The sequence below is a fragment of the Astyanax mexicanus genome, chromosome 5, assembly GCF_023375975.1.
Source record: "Astyanax mexicanus isolate ESR-SI-001 chromosome 5, AstMex3_surface, whole genome shotgun sequence".
NCBI classification, from domain to species: domain Eukaryota; kingdom Metazoa; phylum Chordata; class Actinopteri; order Characiformes; family Acestrorhamphidae; genus Astyanax; species Astyanax mexicanus.
The window spans coordinates 5883913-5905263 of record NC_064412.1 but is presented as its reverse complement, the minus strand read 5'-3'; the positions used below and the strand labels follow the sequence as shown (position 1 = coordinate 5905263).

Genomic DNA, 21351 nt, shown 5'->3' with positions numbered 1-21351 from the left:
GATCAAGCCAAATGGGTTTTAGCAGCCATGCTGCAGGAACTATTTAGCATGAGGAGGAAATATTACAGTTTTACAATTAGTTTGCATTGAATCTACTGTTTTTTTTTTATAATTATGAACTAAAAGCATTTGCTAACAGAAGTATTAGCATTATCTATTATGGGGGAGAAATCCAAAAGGACTTTGGATTTCAGTGAAACAATGGAGTAGCTATGTGATACAGTATGCATATGTACTGTATGTGTATATGCTAAGTGTTTACCACACATTAGTGTTAGCTTAAATGCAACATAAGCACAAAACTCATTATTGAAAAGTACTCACATCTCCCTCATCTGCTGACTAGCCATGAACAGTAGGTACAGATCCCTCCCTCAGATAAAGTCTGGTGGCAAATCCTGCTGTGTACTACCCAGACAGAAACCATCAGAAGGCATTTCTTTAACTTATCTAGTGGGTGGTAGGGGTGGGCGGATCAATTTAAAATATCAATAGTATCGATACTAACGTTGGTATTGGGTACTGATTGATACTACTCCAGACATTGACAAAGTGACCGACTGGCCTGGAAATTTAGGGACATTTAGGTTTAAAGTTTTCTATAAACAGTTACTTTTTTTTTTTTTTTTACATGAAAATTTTGCCCTGTGTTTGATTATCAGCATAAACATAATTATTTAAATGAAAACTTCTGAAAACGTCCACATTTTGATACATTGCTCTCCCCTACACAAAAGTAGATGGTAGAAGTAAAAAGTATCAGTATCTGCATTACTGACCCTGTATTTACTTGGTATTGGATACCAAACTAAGGAACAATTTTCCTTGTATAAAACATGACAGACTGCACCAAATAATCACTAGTCTATAAACAATGATCACAAATAAGCCCTACAGTGTATAATTCCTTGATTGTCCATAAAGGAAGCCTTCAGATGGACTCTATTTGACGCTATTAATGGAAGGTGGTTATTCAGTAGTGGTTATTACATCATGACATCACTGACCCTTCCAAACCCGCTTTCATCTCCACTCTGAATTAAGAGAACCTCAGAACCACTGGTAGCCATAATGCCTGGGTAGAGAGAGAGAGACGGCTCTATTTCAGTTCACTGTTGGATGAAACCCATGACAGTCTCACTCTCTCAGTCTCACTGTTAATGGAAAAGTCGTGTGATACAGGTTCACACCCTCTCCTCCTTTTTCCAACACAACCTCCCACTCAACATGATGTCACATGCCTCACAATGTCTTTTTGATAATATATGCATACAGTATATACAGCTCTGGAAAAAATAAGAGACCACTTCAGTTTCTGAATCAGTTTCTCTGATTTTGCTATTTATAGGTTTATGTTTGTGTAAAATGAACATTGTTGTTTTATTCTATAAACTAGGACAACATTTCTCCCAAATTCCACATAAAATATTTTAATTTAGAGCATTTATATGAAAAAAATGAGAAGACCTCAACTAATAATGCAAAGAAAACAAGTTCATATTCATAAAGTTTTAAGAGTTCAGAAATTAATATTTAGTGGAATAACCCTGGTTTTTAATCACAGTCGTTTTCATGCATCTTGGCATCATGTTCTCCTCCACCAGTCTTACACACTGCTTTTGGATAACTTTATGCTGCTTTACTCCTGGTGCAAAAATTCAAGCAGTTCAGTTTGGTTTGATGGCTTGTGATCATCCATCTTCCTCTTGATTATATTCCAGAGGTTTTCAATTTGGTAAAATAAAAAAAACTCATCATTTTTAGGTGGTCTCTTATTTTTTCCAGAGCTGTACTATATAATCCTTGGCAACATCCCACAATGGCGTTGATCATCATTTGTCTGGAGAAAAATAATGTGTCATATTGTCTAGCACTGGTGAATGCTTGAGCTCTGACTGATGATTCACAGACACTAAATCACTTACTGCATTCAGCTTTCAGACGCTGGGGGATGGGGCGCTTATAGCACATTCAGCAAATTTTACCCTGTGTTCATTATTATACATCTGCTCAAATTCTACACAGCTGCCTCCTGTAGGATAAGCGTGATCAGCCAGGCTTATTACACTGTTATAGCTTTAGATTAGAGCTATAGCATTAGAGTGAGCTTGAAGGACACAGAAAAACTATCATCATTTCCGGGCTATTGAGCCCACCTGACTATAAGCCCCACTTTTAATGAAAAAGGCTATGTACACAAATAGCGTTACATACCACAAACATTGCTGGTTAAAAAAAAAATATATAGAAGCCTACCAGGAAGTTTCACGAGAGTAAAAAGTCATAATATTAAAAGAAAAAAGTAGATGAATTGCTTGGGCTGCCAGTTAAAGAAGCTTGGAGGTAAAGCAGCAATTTCCGCTCATGATCTGTTACAGGGCTGCTGTGATTATCATCAGTTATCTACATTTATAAGCTGCTCTTTATTAATGCTCTAGTGTTACCGTTACAGATAATACAGTGTTCAGTGTACAGCGTACAGTGCTTTGCGAAGTGTCGCTCCAATAGCGATATAAGGCATGATTTGCATGTCAAAGTTATAATACAATGTGGAAATGGGTTTATTGATTTAGTTTCAACTTTACAATGTAAAAATGGGGTAAGAAAAATAATACAAAAAAATATATACAATGGAATATTTTAAAATGTTTCTAACTGTTGTTCGTCTCCCTGCCTCGCAGTGCTGTTAGCCAATAAGAGGCAATTTGTTTGCATGTATGAATATTCATTAGCAAAAGCCGGAATCCTACTGTTTCTCCATGCCCACTCCTCCACCAGACTAAAGCAGTGTTAAACCGGATCACTTTTTTCACCAACAATCAGCTTACATGGCATTTATTCATACTAGAGACCACAACTAGACATTAAAAAAATAAATGAAAAAAATATGTATTGAGATCTTTAAGAGGAGGATCTTTAACAACAACCAACATCATTTAAAATTAAAATTAAAATTTAAAAAACAAAGCTGAACAAACTTGAACCAAACAAGTGACCCATATCTTGGTTCCTGCATTGCGACACAATTTGGCGACTAAAGACTCAACACTGTTTGTGTGATTCTGAAAAGCTTATTATTCTCCAAAGCTCCTAATTCAATACAGCAGACCAGCGTTCTGGAGGAGAAAGAGGAACAGGCTTTAACTCAGACTGACTACAGATCAGTCTCAGCCCTCAGCGCTCATCACATTACTGCCTTGTGACCAGCAACAAGGATGCACATGACTGCATGTTTTATTTAGGCTCATTCCTCTGGTTTTGTCACCCTGTTGCTGGATTTATTCCATATTAAAACAAGACCCTGCTGTATTTAGGAAGTTTTATTTTATATTTTTTTTTAATAAAGCTCATGTTGAAGATGGCTTTAGGCAGTTTTCTGTGAAATCTTAAAGTATGTTTGTTAAATTCTGTAAAGAAGTGTGAAATTCCTTTTTTTAAACAATTTTAGGATGTCTGGAAGTGAAAAACAGCATGTGAATGTAGAACGAACATCGCCAGCAGCAATTCAAGTGTGTTTTTTACGTAACCTCTTGGGAAAAAATTTTGTTACTTGGGTCAATATCAAAATAATGTGCATTTTGTGTTGCAGAATAGTTGATTAAATTACTACATTTTCTACATTTAGAGGAATGTTCATCTTCACTAAAAATAAGCTTTTCTACATTTTATACATTTTTATTTAATTATGGAGATTGGGTTTTTGCCATGTCTGCAGTGGTGTCTGGTTAAGTTGAATGATTTATTTTGTTTTAGTAGTTAAGTAAAAAAAAATATATACAGTAACAGCCAAAAGTATGTACACATTTTCATTAAATATTTTTATTTTTTTCTTTCTTATTTTTTCCCACATTGTAAATAAATAGTGGAGTGATTTATCAGACTATGAAGAAACACATAAGGAATCAAGTAGAAACTTAAAAGTGTTAAAAAAAATCCCAAATACTCTGTAAATAAGCATTTAGGTGCTCTTATCTGAGGAGCTGTTAACTTGTGTTTCCGGATTAATTTATCCTGTACAACAGGGGAAACTCTTGCTCTTCCTTTCCTGGGGTGGTCCTGATGAGAGCTGGTTTCATCATAACATTTTTGATGGCGTTTGCTATTATACTCAAGGATACTTTTAAAGTTCTTGACATGTTTAGGATTGGCCAACCTTAATTTATTTTTATAAAGTCATTTTTTTTCTTGATTTAGTTGAGTAGTTCTTGCTTCTCATAATCTGGATTAGAACATTACTCAACTATTCACTATTCACTGTATACCTGTAACTCTACCTCTTCACTACTTTACTTTAACTGATGCTCTCAAACACTTTATTAAGAGACAAGACATTCAAGTAATTAACTCTTGACGAGTTCAGCACAGCTGTTAACTGAAAGCCTGAATTCCAGGTGACTCTACCTCATAAAACTGACTGAGAAAATCCAGCAGAGATGTTTAAAACTGTCTTTAGCATCTAAGCAAGAGGTGCCTGGTTTGAAGAACCTAAAAAAATTTAACACTCGTTTACTAAATAATTCCAAATGTTTATTCTTCATAGTTTGTAGTATCAATATACAATGCAAAAAATGATATGTACATACAGTATATTCAGTACTGTGCAGAAGTTTCAGGCACCAAAGCAAATGACACTAATCCATTTATTTATTTATTTATTTATCTCAACAATATGAGTGTTTTTACCTGAAAAAATACCACATTTGATTAAACAGATGCAAATAAACAAATACAGTAAAATGTAACGAGGAATTCTCATTTGTAACTATAAATATGTTAAAAATCCTGTGAGCCAAGCTGAAGAACAGAGTGTATATTTCCAGATTTCTCCTGGATGCTCCTCAGCCAGCATGTGTATATATATATATATATATGTTCAGTTCCGTCAGCAGCTCACTTGATTTACCACATTTACCAATTAACCAATTTACCAAACCAGGTGTTGATTAATAGAATGAGAACTAGAAATATTAAACTCTATTAAACTTATATTAGAAGGAGAGATTAGGAGATGTTTTAATAAGGAAAACAGGGCTGTAAAAGCTTTTTACTTTTTGTAAAATTGCTGTTTGTATTTATTGTAATGCTGTAATGTGTTTTACTGAGCTAATAAACACTTACTGCACAGATAAGAAGCTTTTTCTTTACTGAAATTCCCACAGGTGCCTAAAACATTTGCACAATACTGTACATACTATCATAGTTTAATCCAGATGCATCTTCATAGACTTTAAAGGGGCTATTGTACTTTTGTGGCACATTTTATCTTATGACTGTCTCTGAATCATTTTCCAACGACCCAATGTTTAAAATGAATCAGATATTTATGCCCTCACCTTGCTGCCTATTACCTCATGGTACACATACTGTACATCACCACACAAAAAGCCATAAAGCTGCCTGATCTGCTCGCTGTATGAGTCATCATATATCATATATATTTATATATTTATATATATATATATATATACTCACTGTGGAGGGAGGAGCAGTCTCAGAGTCGGGGAAGAGGCAGGGGAGATGCTGACACATGCACAGGAGTCACGGATTGGCCGGGCTCCGTCCCAATACTCCAATCTGAACTGAGAAATAAAAAAAAGAGGAACCGAATCAAAACCACATATCGAAACTCTGAGAAATACTGAGTGCTATCTGTCCTCCATCACACTGTTTGTTGTGTTTCAGCATCCTGGAGCTGTAAAACCTTACAGCACAGCTTCCACCTCACCTCTCTGCATCAAATCATCAGGAACCGACCACCTTAAAACCTTATTCTACAATGCCCAAGTCTGAAATACTGATTTTCTCAGCCAGCAAATGGACCGCCTGGCTGGGCTCCAACTCAGATGGATATTTTTACCCAGTCATGAAGCTGAGGCGTGCAGCTTCTCAGCTCCATTACTGTTGAACAGGCACTTGCCCCAGTCAAATTTCACATTTTAAAAATAATTTTAACAGTGTTTTAGTCTACAGCTCTGGAAAAAAATGAAGAGACCACTTCAGTTTCTGAATCAGTTTATCTGATTTTGCTATTAATAGGTTTATGTTTGAGTAAACTGAACATTTCTTCCAAATTCCAAATAAAATTATTGTCATTTAAAACATTTATTTGCAGAAAATTATAATGAGAAATGGCTGAATTAACAGAAAAAGAGCAGAGCTAACACACCTCAAATAATGCAAAGAAAACAAGTTCATATTCATAAAGTTTTAAGAGTTCATAAATCAATATTTGGTGGAATAACTAAATGTTTTAATCACAGTTTTCATGCATCTTGGCTCATGCATGTTCTCCTCCACCAGTCTTACACACTGCTTTTGGATAACGTTATGCTACTCCTGGTGCAAACATTCAAGTAGTTCAGCTTGGTTTAGTTCATTTGAAAAAATGGGAGGGATAGGTTTGGAGGGGCTCTGGGTGATGTATGGGTTTAGAGGCAGGGCAGGTGGGCTGTGCTGGAGCTGATTGGCTGAGGTGCAGCAGCAGCAGTGTGCCTCTGATAGCAGTAGGATGTCAGATGTCAGATGATTGCATGTCAGCAGGGAGGCGGGATTATTTCTTGACCGATCCGCATATTGTGATGTGTCTGCATACCAAAGTACATGGACACATCATCCACGTCTATAACACATTTGAACCTGAGAGGGCGCTGCTGAGACAGAAATTACCACAATAAAAGTGTTTTTTTAATGATTTGGAAATGTTTATAAAAACATCAGGACTGTATGTTTCACTTCTTCCAATGAACACATTTCAGCTATTAATGGAAAAAATATGGTTTAGGGTTTAGTGTCTCTTTATATAATGATAAAATAAAACATACCACAACTAGTTCCTGCAATGTGATTGGCTGAGAGGTCGTTCTGTGAGTGCCGTTATCAGCCGGTAATGCACTGTTACTCTACCATATACAGGTCACCTAGCAACGATGCAGGGCTTACAAGCCAAACAGCGCAGCTACAAACAGAGCAGCAATGAAGCTATTTTAAGTCGTGGAGTTTTAATAAACAACCAGTTTGCATTTTCTCCTCCTCTTTAATTTAAAATCTTTCAATAAACAGCAATAATGGAACTGTGGTATAATCGCAATAATACACTCGAGGTTCGTGCTATAACGTGTAATATTATTAATACTCATTATAACACTCTCTCTGGTGTATTATTGCTTAAATATACGCTATGCTGGCTATCAGTTTAACCAGTGATCTTTAATTTTGCCTGAATGACCAGCTTTTCAACCACGATAACCATCAACCACCAACTTAAACCATCTGAAACCATTTATCCACAAACTCTGGTCTTGAGCTGGAAATTTTAAGCAGGTTTTACTCACCTTTGGGACCAAGAGACGTCAAGTAGATCCCAAACACACAAGCTGATGGATCATGTGAGAAGCAGCAGAAAGCTGTAAAAACTTCAGGCACCCATCATCTCCCACCATGTCTGGAGTCTTACGTAATAATCTGGGGTGAAATAGAAGGAATACAGGTTTAAATTCTTGTCATATTTTATTAGTTTAACATTTCACACGACTTTCTGTTAAAGACAGACCTTTTAGTTCCTTCCTCTACTTTCTACAGCCTCTTAAACTTTCACATGGTTTACAAACACAGCCTGCTTCTAATTACAGTTACTGCAATTCATATTCACACTCTTTCTCTGTCTCTTTCTCTGTCTGTCTCTCTCTCTCTCTCTCTCTCTCTCTCTCTTTTCGCAGGAGTGGTGTTATAGATCGTGGATTGAGTGGTTCCTGAGAGATGGCACCTAGTACAGCACGTTCTCTCACTTTCAAAATCACTGTCGTACTTAACCTTCCTGCCTGACGGGGGTGTTATTCTCATTTTTTAACAGGATAAACACTTCCCTGCTTCTCTCTATTACGTTAAAGGGCCCATATCCTGCACTGTAACATTTATTTATTATTATTTATTTTTTTTGTACAATTGCTTTTTAACTTATCTTGATGTTTTTGCATTATTATTATTATTATTATTATTATTATTATTATTATTATTATTATTATTATTATTATTATTTTAGTTCATTTATTTATGTGTATTTTTTTACTGTATTATATAAAAGTTAGTTTTAGTTTAATTTTAACTTTTTTTGTTTTCCTCTTGTGTCCACAGTTAATCCTGTTGGATGTGGTTGGTCCTTCTTGGTGGTATGCTGACGTTACCCTGGATACCGTGGCTCTTGATGCATCACAAAGACTTGCTGTCTTAGTCACAGATGCTCCAGCAAGACGTGCACCAACAATTTGTCCTCTTTTATTGTTGTGTGCATTGCAATATTTTGAGTAGAACTGTGCTCTTACCCTGCTAATTGAACCTTCACACTCTGCTCTTACTGGTGCAATGTGCAATTAATGAAGATTGGCCACCAGGCTGCTTCAATTTAGCCATGAAACCTCCCACACTAAAATGACAGGTGTTTCAGTTTCATATATATATATATATATATATATATATATATATATATATATATATATATATATATATATATATATATATATATATATATATATATATATAGTAACACATTATAATGCATTCATAAAGCATTATATACATAATTGCCCATATCTACATATCTATAAAAATGTATCATAACCATGTTTATAGATTACAACATTACTCAAATAGAGCTATTCACTGCATACTAACTCTACCTCTCCTTTCATACTGCAGTCTGTTACTGTAATAATGATTACAACATTATTACTGCATACATTCTGTACAATTTACTACATCAACTTATGAGCTAAATGCTGCCAATACTTTAACCTACAACATTTCAGATTTTTTTTTTTACTGTGTACATTTTCCTGTACAACAGTCTATTCTATATAAAGAGAGGGAGAGGTGAATGAAAGGAAGCACAGGTGGGTAAAAGGCAGATGGGGTTTGGGTTTCAGGGGATTTCATTTGTCTCGACCTAATGTGAGCATTATGGTATGAGGGTTCCTCTTGACCTCACACTGGCAGATTTCATTTCCTGTCATTCCTGTGAGAGTGAGTAATGCTGATAGTGTGTGTGTGTGTGTACGTACACTCTTAAATATGAAGGTAACTTGGCTTGGGTTTACAGTTCATGGAAAAAGGTACAGAAACTGGTGAGTCTTTATGTGTTTTAAGATTTTTATACACATTTATAACGTTAGTTAAGTCATGTTTATGAGCCAATGCTGTGTAAATGCATTTTAATGTGTTATGATTGATAACAAGATGAGAGAAAGATGAGAAAGATGGGAGAATGATAAGAGCAACATGAGAGCAATACAAGGGCAAGACAAGAGCAAGATGAGAGCAAGACGAGAGCAGTATGAGAGCAAGATGAGGGCAAGATGAGAGAAATATGAGAACAATATAAAAGCAATATGAGAGCAGAATGATAAGAAAAGACAAGATAAGAAAAAGACAAGAGCAAGATGAGAGCAAGACGAGAGAAATATGAAAGCAGTATAAGGGCAAGATGAGAGAAAGATGAGAAAAAGATGAGAGAAAGATGAGAGAAAGATGAGCGCAAGACGAGAGATATATAAGGGCAGTATGTGGGCAAGATGAGAGAAAGATGAAAAAGATGGGAGACTGATTAGAAAAATATGAGAGCAATATGAGGGCAAGACGAGAGCAGTATGTGGGCAAGATGAGAGAAATTTGAGAGAAATATATGAGCAATATAAAAGCAAGGTAAGAGCAGTATGATGGCAAGAGAGGAAAAGACAAGAGCAAGATGAGAGAAATATGAGAGCAGTATGTGGGCAAGATGAGAGAAAGATGAGAAAAAGATGAGAGAAAGATGAGCGCAAGACGAGAGATATATGAGAGCAATATGAGGGCAAGACGAGAGCAATATGAGGGCTAGATGAGAGAAAGATTAGAGCAATATGAGAGCAATATGAGGGCTAGATGATAGAAAGATGAGAGCAATATGAGAGCAATATGAGAGCAATATGAGATATGAGAAAAAGATCAAAGAAAGATCAGAGCAGTATGAGGGCAAGGTAAGAGAAATATGAGAGAAAAATGAGAGAAATATGAGAGAAAAATTAGAGCAATACAAGAGCAATACGAGAGTAATATAAAAGCAATAGGAGAGCAATAGGAGAGCGAGATGCCATGTTGTCCTAAACAATGGCATAATATTCTATTCTCAGACAGACGAAAAGACCAAAGGGATAAACTGAGGAAATACTGATGCTGTATGTAGGCCAAACCGGCCATTTATATTCAGGCTGATATAAGTGATGAGGAGTAAATGCAGTGGTGATAAGTCACTCTCTATCCAGCATGTGAGGAAGAAAGGGGGAGGCAGGGTGAGAGAGAGAGAGAGAGAGAGAGAGAGAGAGAGAGAGAGAGAGAGAGAGAGAGAGAGAGAGAGAGAGAGATGAAAGAAGGGTGGAGTCTTACAGGAGGCAGATGAAGACAAAGGAAGGCAAGGGAGCCCTCTTCTGCTCCTGTTCTGAAACTACAACACAGACTTTAGGCCTGATCACATGACCTCTACATAATCACATGCTCCAACCCTGAAGCTGCTGTCCTGCAGCAGTAAGAGCTGAATGGCTGACATGCCCATGACCCTCATGCATCAAGTAAATCAGGTTTGCCCATTAGCCTGCATTCTAAATACATCAAGTGAACAGGCTAATGGAGGGACAAGCTGAAACACCCAGTAAGTGAAGAAACTACCCGTGTAGTATTGAGCCACTAAAGCCTTTCTGAATTATATAATGAGTGGAAAATGTGCTGGATGTAATGTGGAAATGTGTGGCATTTCAGACTTTTTAAAATCGTCAGTATGTGTTTTAATCAAACCAAAAAAAGAAAATGCAGATTTTAAAAGCATAGATATCAGCACTCCATGACTGCCTGCCAAAATCTGGTCCCAAAATATTTTTTAAACATCCCTATATTGCATTCAGTTTGGATATTGATAATCTGGACAACCAGAATTCATATTAAATCAGATTTTTTTGTAAACTGGATCCAAGATTTTGGTGACATGTGATCACAGCTTTCATGTGCTTAAGGGAGACATACTTCCTCATAATTGCACAAGAGTTACAGATACTACTGTGTTTTAAAACTTTAAAAAATAAAAGACACCCTGTAATGAAAATACACATTTTTTTTTCTGTCAGTACGAGTGATGAGTGGTGCAGTGGTCTAAAGTGCTGCCATATGATCAGTAGATCGCTAGATTGAATCCCAGGAGGGTGAAGACTAACACTTGCCTCGTCCAACACATGTGAAGTCAGACTCTTTTTAAGCCTCTTTTTAAGCTGCTGCTGATGTAGCATTACCGAGTAGCATCACAGCGCTAACGCTCGGAGGAAAGCGCAGCGACACGGTTCCGATACATTAGCTTACAGACGCCCTAGGAGTGATGAGGTGAAAGACAGCCACCCACCCACTCAGAGAGAGCAAGGCCAATTGTGCTCTCTCATGGCTCCTGCAGCTCATGGTAAGCTGCATAAACAGGATTCAAACTGGCGATCTCATATCATAGTGGCAGCACTTAGGCCACTGGACCATTCGGAGCCCCTCACAAACCTAATTTTGAACCGTTTGTTGCATTTCCATCAATGAAAGCAGGTTCTGGAACCATAAACTGTGACTGTTTGACTTGTTCTTTTCACTGTTTTAAAGGTTCATTATGAAAGTTTCAATAGAAATGCTCATGAATTAGTTATATCTAATAAAATCTTTCAACATTGACTTCTATTAAAGATTTTGAACTTTAGGAAGAAGTTTTCCTGCATCTGTAAAGTTTTGGAAACACAATTTTTTTTTTTTTTTTTTTTTAAAGATGGCATTTATTGATCAAAATACAACAAAAATAAAACAGCCGGGTTAAGTTGATAGGTTTGAGATTTGTAAAAACTAACTGTGAATAAGTGTGAATTTTAAATGCAATTTTGGTACATTAACACATACGAATGTGATAAATTAAACTAAAAAAAAGAAAGAAAAGAAAAACTACAACATCCTTCAAAAAAATCAGTTAGATCTGCTTTCATTTCCCAATCAAAGCAGGATTTTCTCCATTTGGAAAGATCCTTGATTTTTGTTACTCGTTTACTTTGTTACTTGTATTTAATTCAGCAAAATTAAGCAATTTTACATTAAAATGCTTTACACATGCTCGCTTCACCTAAATTGCAAGCAATATAAACAGCTTACATGGTTAATATTTGCCCTTTACCTTTCTTATGTTACATTTTTTTCAAAAAGTGCTACTCTTTTTTTATTAGTTTTTTTTAATCAAATGTAAAAGAAAATGAATTAAACTCAAGATATGAGTAGAACATTTGTTTAGTTTCAAATTTACAAATGAAGCAATGTTTATTAGCCCTTGGCCAAACATACTGTATGTAATATAAATGTGTGTGTGTGTGTGTGGGGGGAGGGGGGGTGGGGGGTGTACAGTGTGTGTTTATCGAAAATGTGTTTTGATATATGTTTTTTTTTTTTACAAAAAATGAGCCAATGCCAATGAGTTTGAGTTAGAAAAAATATATTTTTAGGATCTTTTGATGAAAAATGAAAACGGGTCCCACAGACCCGAACAACACACAAGGGTTAAAATCACACCAGTGAAACTGCCTCAGCCCTTTGCTACATCCGCAACTGACCTGCCAGCATCCTGTGTGATGCTTTGATGGTTCCACTAAAACTGGTGGAAACATGGGCTGGTGTGCTGAAAAGCACCATGGTTCTCATAAGCCTAAATGAAATGATTTTTTGGTGGAAAAGCGCAACTACTCTCTTATGGATCTTGGTACGGTAGTTTTGGTCCAAACCTGAGTGTGATTATTGTTTTCACACCTGCTGTAGGAACCAAAACAAGAGTATAAATAATCCAGAGTCTGTTTAACTGAACCAAATAGTGTGAAAATGTGTGAAAACACCAACAAATAATAATCCTAAGCTTTTTTTCATGCTACACTGTTCATTAACATCATTCTGAACAGATTTTACTCATTCAAACAGATCAGGGCCCATTTTTTTCTAACAGCATCTTAGCATTAAGAACATCTTAACATAGAGAGAGAGAGAGAGAGAGAGAGAGAGAGAGAGAGAGAGAGAGAGAGAGAGAGAGAGAGAGAGAGAGAGCGCTCAGTGTGAAGCTATGTGCTCAACCATCAAATAATTATCTCAGTGCTAAGACCCTTTTGGGAAACGCACCCCAGAACTAAAGATAAAAAGTCTACTTACTGAAACAGTGTTGGGTTTAACTCTGATTTGGGGACAGTTTAAGGGCCGGGCTGGATTTTTTTTGGGCCTAGTCTAAGCTCTGTAAAACTTAATTGCATTATTTCAAATGTTATTTATTTTAATGGCACTTGGTTAATACCACAGAGTAAATAACATTTAATTATTGTCACACAGGTAAATGAAAATACAATTTTAAGAATATTAACACCTAAAAACTCTTCTGGTACCACTTTAAAATAAGACTACCTTTATAAAGTGTTTATAAATAGTTTACTATTAGTTTATTAATGTTAGTAATGGCTTTAGTACTTGTTAAAACTACAGTGTAAATGAACAGGGCTAAACTGTTTGAAGCTGAAATGATGTTAGTATATAATAGTGGATAAAAGTTAGCAATGAATTTACCATGATGGACTAGGGTTTGATTCATTAACAATAACCACACTATACCTAATAAGAGCCACTTTAAAATAAGACTACCTTTATAAAGGGTTTATAAATAGTTTACTATTAGTTTATTAATGGTTACTAATTAGGTTGTAAATGCCTTAAAATCATTAATAATCAGTTATAACACAAACGTAGAAAGGGCAACAATGACCTGTTGTTTGCAAAATAGTGAACCCAAAGATATTTAGATTGTTGCCCTTTCTACGTATGTGTTATAACTGATTACTAATGATTTAGTAATTAGTAACCATTAATAAACTAATTATAAACCATTTATAAACCCTCTATAAAGGTATTATATAGGTCTTATTGTAAAGTGGTACCACTCTTATTAGGTATAGTGTGGTTATTGTTATTGAATCAAACCCTTGTCTTTCATGGAAATTCATTGCTATTTTTTATTCACTATTATACATTAACATAATTTTAGTACTACAGCCAATCAAAATACATTAGAACTTGATATTTACATATATTGTCACTGTTTCACAAAAGTTTTGTTACTTATTTTTGTTGTTTTTCATTTTTTTGACATATGACTTTTTAATAATACTTTTTACACTGTTTTAAAGTTTATGATGAAAGTTTCAATAGAAATGCTCATGAATTTCTTCTTTCTAATAAAATGTTTCTACATTGACTTTCACTGAAAGTTAAACACTTTAGGAAGAAGTTTTCCTGCATCTGTAAAGTTTTGGAAACAAAAAAAATGTTTATTTGTTTTTTTTTATAGACTGGATTTACTGATCATAATAAAAAAAACAAACAAAAAAAAAAGCCTGGTTAAGTTGAAATATTTAAGAATTGCAAACACTAACTGTGAATAAGTATGAATTTTAAATGAAAATTTTGTACATTAACACACATACAAATGTGATAAATGAAACTAAAAAAAAGAAAAAAAAGGAAAAACTACATCTAATAACTAATAAATCACATCTGCTTACAATCTGCTTTCATTTTCCAATCAAAACAGGATTTTCTCCATTTGGAAAAATTCTATTATTAAAATCACACCGGCGAAACAGCCTCAGCCCTCTGCTACATCCGCAGCTGACCCGCCAGCATCCTGCTGCACATCTGCTCTGGAAAATCGTGTTCTCAGCGACCCGTAACTCAAAATAAATAGATTTACTCACAGGTTTGCCTCTTGTCTGTTCTGGCGTCCACATTACAGCAGTGCTGGTTCAGAATTAGTCCAGAAATGCTGGAACAGAGGGCGCGATCTTCAGTCTTTAACGCAGCAGAAAACAGCCTTTGTTCCGTCTTCCTGTACAGAATCAATGCATTGGTCACCCATGTGCACAGCACACTGATGTGGATGCAAGTTGCGCCTGAGGAAACAGTGGCCTGTGTGTGTGTGTGTGTGTGTTGACCATAGGACACTATAAATAGGCTTCTTTGTCTTTCTCTCTCAGTCTCTCTCTCTTTCGCACTCAGTCTCCAGACTGAGGATGAGTTTCAGGCCCCTCGTCTCTCTTCGATCGAAGGAAGTGATCAGATGTCCGGCCTGTATCAGATATACATCATACAGCAGCAGCCGTGTGGGTGGGTGTTATCCTGGGGTGGCTAAAGTAAGATAAAGTAAAGGGAAGAGAAAAAAAAGCTAAAGAATTGAAGTCAAAAATATTAAGCAATTTTCATAATTCTTAAAAAAATCTCAGAGTGTCACATACAGTGGCGTGAAAAAGTACTGTATTTGCCTCTACAGATTTTATTTTGTTTTTGCTTTTTTGTCATACTGATATTTTTCCGACTACCAAATAAATTTTAAAGGAGAACTAAGGTGTACAATTGACTTTGGCTTTTTGAGATACAGTCATTTTGTGCTTTTTGCCTAGCACTCTGTACAACGGCCATGTTAGGGCATATTTTGCCCCGATAAATCACTTTTTACAGGCTCAAAGTAGCTCCACACCTCCTTGATAGAATCAGGAGAGCCCTGCCATTTAAAACAATGCATTATTTATATAAAAAGTGCACAAAAAGGTTATTAAAAAACACTGTTTACATCCCATAGTGCATGTAAATATCCAAGCGCTGCTGTCTTTGTACTGATAATGTCATAGACTTATATATAAATAGACTCTGTATAGCCTGCCTCCTGGTGTAGCCGCCGGCATCTATGTATATATGTATCTGTCATTATCAGTACAGTAATGGTGGCGCTCGGAGCTGAAGCTAGCATTATAGGATGTGAACAGAGGTTTTTAATAAGCTTCTTGTGCATGTTTTAAGTTATTAAAGCCTCGTTTTAAATATCAGGGCTCTCCGGATTCTAGCAATGAGATGTGGAGCTACTTTGAGCTGGAACGGTGAAAAAACAATAAAACAATTTATCGGGGCAAAATATGCCCCTATAGGCTGTTGTACACAGTGTTGGACAAATTGCACAACATTTTTTGAATCTCAGAACGCAGTGGGACAGCGGAGATGGGCTACTCAACAAAGGTAAGTTGTCTTTATCATGTTTTACTACTTGTTTGTGTAATTTGGGTCATTGTCCTGCTGCAGAACCCAAATATGCCCGAACTTGAGGCCACAAACTGATGGCCGGACATTCTCTCTCAGGATTGTCTGGTAAACAGACAAAGGGCTAGATTGGTTTGGATCTGTTTTTTTGCCTTAGTTAATGAAATCGTCAATTAAAAAGTGGTCTTTTATATTTAATCAGGTTAAATTTGTCTGATATAAAAGTTTGTTTGATAATTTGAAAAAGGTAAATATGAAATAAATCCAAAAACAAAAGAAGTCTGTAAAGGGGCAAATACGTGTTTTTTTTCGCACCAGTGTATTTATACAATGTACTGTACAACATACTACAACCCCAATTACCCCAATTCCAAAAAGTAGGGATGCTGTGTAAAATGTAAACGAATGCAAATAAAAACTGGGCCTGTTCTGGATAGAACTTGGCGATATGATAGATATCACAATGCAGAGGTTACCATTCAATATATTGCAGCGTATTGTGATCATACTGCGATTGTTTGAATATAATTTTATCTTTTTGTGTGATAATATAAAAAAACTCATTTTTAAAACTGAATAAAAGATGCTCCTGCTCCCACCTGACATTTACTTTACAATGTACAGTACTGAGCAAATGTTTTAGGCACCTGTGGGAATTTCAGTAAAAATAAAAAAGAAAAAGCTTCTTATCTGTGCAGTAAGTGTTTATTATCTCAGTAAAACAAATTACAGCATTACAATAAATACAAACAGCAATTTTACAAAAAGCAGTTACAGCTTTTACAGTCCTGTTTTCCTTAAAACATCTCCTAATCTCTCCTCCTCATCTGAGTTTAATAGAGTTTATATTATAATATTTCTAGTTCTCATCATATTAATCAACACCTGGTTTGGTAAATTACTGGTAAATGTGGTAAATCAGGTGAGCTGCTGACGGAACTGAACATGTATATATATAGACATGCTGGCTGAGGAGCATCCAGGAGAAATCTGGAATCTCTACACTTTGTTCTTCAGCTTTAGCTCACAGGATAAAATATTGTACACAGGACTTCAATATTGTAAGTCGCTTTGGACAAAAGCGTCTGCCAAATGTAATGTAATGTAATGTAATGTAATATACTTATAGTTAAAAATGAGAATTCCTTGTTACTTTTTACTGTATGTGTATATTGTATTTTTTTTTTTGCGTCTGTTCAAATCATATGTGGTGCTTTTTTTCCAGATAAAAACACTTGTGTTGCTGAGATAAAACTTTTGCACAGTACTGAATGTATTTACTTATCTTTAGAAAGAAAAACAGCATTTTTTATATCAAAATGAACTGGAAGAGGTCGGAGAAACACTGTAAAATTGGCCGAACTGATGCAACGTTCAACTTTTCAGAGTTGAGGAACTGCAACAGGCTGTGCTGGAGAACTAGGTATTAGTGAGATCATTTTCAAAGAACATGTCACCTACTTATTTCTGTTTTTTTTAGCTTTTTTTTCTGGTGTGTGTGTGTGTGTGTGTGTGTGTGTGTGTTTGTGTGTGTGTGGCTTTGGTCAACTTAAATAACCTCTTATTTCCAGTATAGAAGATCTGCACCCAAAAAGCTGGTTTGCAGACGGTTTGTCAGCAGTGCATAATTCATTCCTGTTTTGTGAACTAAATGTTCTAATTAATTCTGACAGATATAAATGTGATTTCTTCTCTGTAGTTTGTGTTCCCCCTGGTAGGAGAACTTCAAATACTGAGCCAGTTTATTCTCAGGGAGAGAGAGAGAGAGAGAGAGAGAGAGAGAGAGAGAGAGAGAGAGAGAGAGAGAGCCTACATGATGATTTATTTATGAAATACAGAACAGAGGTCTAAAAGCAGCTCACTTCTGACATTTCCAGGAATCCTAATGAGAGAGTTTAGGCTGTCTGGAGGCCAACGCAGCCTGTGAAGAAATACCACCTTAAGATTCTTCTAAATCTCAGACTGGACCAACAGAGCCTCTGTTTATTCTACAGTAGAAAACTGGAGGAAATAAACAGCACCTGGATTAATGTCTGGAAACAAGACATTAGCAAGTGATCTAAAGTCCTTTTCCTAAATATCCAGTTTGGCACCATGACTCATAGGAGTATGAATCCCCTATCATTAAGCTGTGGAGCAGTGGAACTGCATTCTGTAATGGTGTTTCAGTTTATATTTTTGGTATGAGTTGGGGATTTGTGGTGGTGATCTTCCAACATCCTAAACTGGCCTTACTGTCACACCTTCTAATGCCTCTACACGCTTGTCCACCTTCACAAACTCCAACTCCCAGAATGCACCTCTTAGTCATGTGCCTCTGCCAGCCAATCAGCACCTGATTGTTATATCAGCCTCACCAGTGTTCTTATTAATTTCTAGTGTTATTACGTATATATATATATATATATATATATATATATATATATATATATATATATATATATATATATATATATATATATATATATATATATATATGTGTTATTACATGTATATATAATACTGTTGAGGCTGATATAACAATCAGGTGCTGATTGGCTGGCAGAGGCACATGACTAAGAGGTGCATTCTGGGAGTTGGAGTTTGTGAAGGTGGACAAGCGTGTAGAGGCATTGGAAGGTGTGACAGTTAGGCCAGTTTAGGATGTTGGAAGATCACCACCATAATTCCCCAACTATATATGTATGTATGTATGTATATATATATATATATATATATATATATATATATATATATATATATATATATATATATATATATATATATATATATATATATATATATATCCAGCTTGTCTCAAAGTACTGCCTCTATTTTTCAGCTGCATACTGAGCATTATTTCTTTGTTTATTTCCATGTATGATATTATGTTTTGGCTGGCCCTTTTGATAGTTCTCTTGGATGTTTTTTTTTTTTTTTTAATCTGGTTTTGACCCTTATTTTTGTCTGTTGTTTGTCCCTTTTTGACTGTGATTTGGCTCTAATGTTTTGGTCTGGTTTGTTTCTAGTTTTAACAGAAAATCTGCTTTTAGCTACAGTGCAGCACCAGTGAGCTGGAATTCACTACAGGACATTATGAAACTCAGCTCACTGGTGTCACTAAATCATTTTAAACATTTAATATCTAACCACCTTTAGAAAGCCTGTATCTGTTTTACTTAATCTTATTTATTCTTAACTTTTATTTTTTATTTTAGTTCTTTTAATTTTTTTAGTTCCTTTTTACTATTATTATTATTATTATTATTATTATTATTATTATTATTATTATTATTATTATTATTCAGTAGTAATAGTATTAGTATTATTATAAGTATTATTATTTTATTTTATATATATTTTTAATAGTTTTTTATTATTGTTCTTTTTACTTATTTTGATTTTCTACTATTTTTATTATTATTGCTTTTATTTTTTTAGTTAATTTATTTATTTGTATTTTTATTGTATTATGTAAAAGTTAGTTTTAGCTAATTTTAACTCATTTTTGTTTTGTATTAATCTTATCTTCTTTGGATCTTATTTTTTTATCAATTAACCCAAGCTTTATTATAATTATTTTTTTTTATTTTATTTTATTCTAATCTATTTTTATTTTTTACCTATTTTTAATTTTTATTTACTGTTATTTTATCATAATTAAACTTAGCTACACTGAAAATGAGGGTTGCCCTCAATGTACTTCTGAGTCAAAATAAACGATTGAATGATTCTGTTTTTTTTTTTTTTTTTTTTTACTGTTGTTTGTACTCAGATCAAGTTTGTTGGTTTAGCTCTGATTCTTACTACATACACACGTCACCTCTCTCAGATCTTTGTTGAAACAGTTTTGGATAATAATATTAATTACATTAATATGTTGGTATGAGTGGTTTAAACAGCAGTGCTGGACTGAGAATAGTCCACCATCCAGAAATATCCAGCCAACACCATCCTGTGGACATTGTACTGTGGGCGGCATCCTGTGGGCACTGATGAAGGACTTTAGGAAAACCAACACCGTAAACTGTGCAGCAACAGATTCAGAGCTTCTGTCTCTAATGTTACTTTATCTACAAGGTGTTTTAGCTGTAGGTAGGAATGTGTAACAGAGTGGGGGACAGTGAGAGATTAAACACAGTGTTTAAAAACTCCAGCAGCACTGCTGTTGAATGACCCACCATCTATGCGAGTCCTGTGGGGTCTTGACCATTGAAGAACAGGGTGATAATAAATTAGTCAAAGATCAGAATACAGATACAGAATTACAGTCTGTAATTATATAACTACAAAGTGTCCTATAAGGTGGTACAAATATTCTGATATGACATATATGATATTATGTATACAGCTCTGGAAAAAAAAATAAGAGACCACTAAAAAATGATGAGTTTATTTGATTTTACCAAATTGAAAACCTCTGGAATATAATCAAGAGAAAGATGGATGATCACAAGCCATCAAACCAAACTGAACATAAAGTTATCCAAAAGCAGTGTGTAAGACTGGTGGAGGAGAACATGCTAAGATGCATTAAAACTGTGATTAAAAAGAAGGGATATTACAAAAAATATTGACAAGAGAGAGACAAGAGAGAGAGAGAGAGAGATACAGAGAGAGAGATACAGAGAGAGAGATACAGAGAAAGAGAGATACAGAGAGAGATAGAGATACAGAGAGAGAGAGATACAGAAAGAGAGACAGAGAGAGAAGAAGCTGAGACCATAACACTATCAGCCAAATATGTCTCAGCTCTACATCATCACAGAAATCAGCTTAATCAACAGACTAATCACAACTCTTCTTAAATAATTTAAACATACAACACTGTTATTAATATCTTATTCATTTATTTTCATTGTTTATTATTTATTTACATTTACTTTTTTATGTAAGATGTGTTAATATATATATTTGTATATCGTCGCTGTCCAATGAAAAACACTTATCTCCAAAACAGCAACTTTACAGGAGAGGGAAAAAAACCTTGTAAACTTTCAATGAAGGTCAATGTAAAAACAGTTTATTTCAGGTAATTTTGAAGAGTTTCTATTGGTCCGTTCATCAAGAAATTTTGACACAGTGTAAAAGACAGTTTGTCTGTTCAAATTATGTACTAAACTGAAAATCGACAAAAATGGAGATAAGTGTTTTTCATAGGACAGCGACGATATGTATTGTTATGTTTTTTTTTTTTTTTTACTTTTGTATATTAACTTCTTGTTTCAT

At 35.0% G+C, this 21351-nt stretch overlaps 1 protein-coding gene across 2 annotated transcripts in view; it reads right to left on the bottom strand.

Moving 5' to 3' along the window:
- nav1b (neuron navigator 1b) overlaps window positions 1-15183 on the bottom strand; it is a 191464-nt gene extending 176281 nt beyond the window's left edge. For both annotated transcript variants that reach the window (XM_049479436.1, XM_049479437.1), the window contains exons 1-3: window positions 14811-15183; window positions 7332-7461; window positions 5473-5579 (exon numbers count right to left, since the gene is read on the bottom strand). The gene's annotated coding sequence lies outside the window, so the exon portion shown is untranslated. The remainder of the gene's footprint in view (window positions 1-5472; window positions 5580-7331; window positions 7462-14810) is intronic.
- Window positions 15184-21351: the final 6168 nt, after the last annotated feature.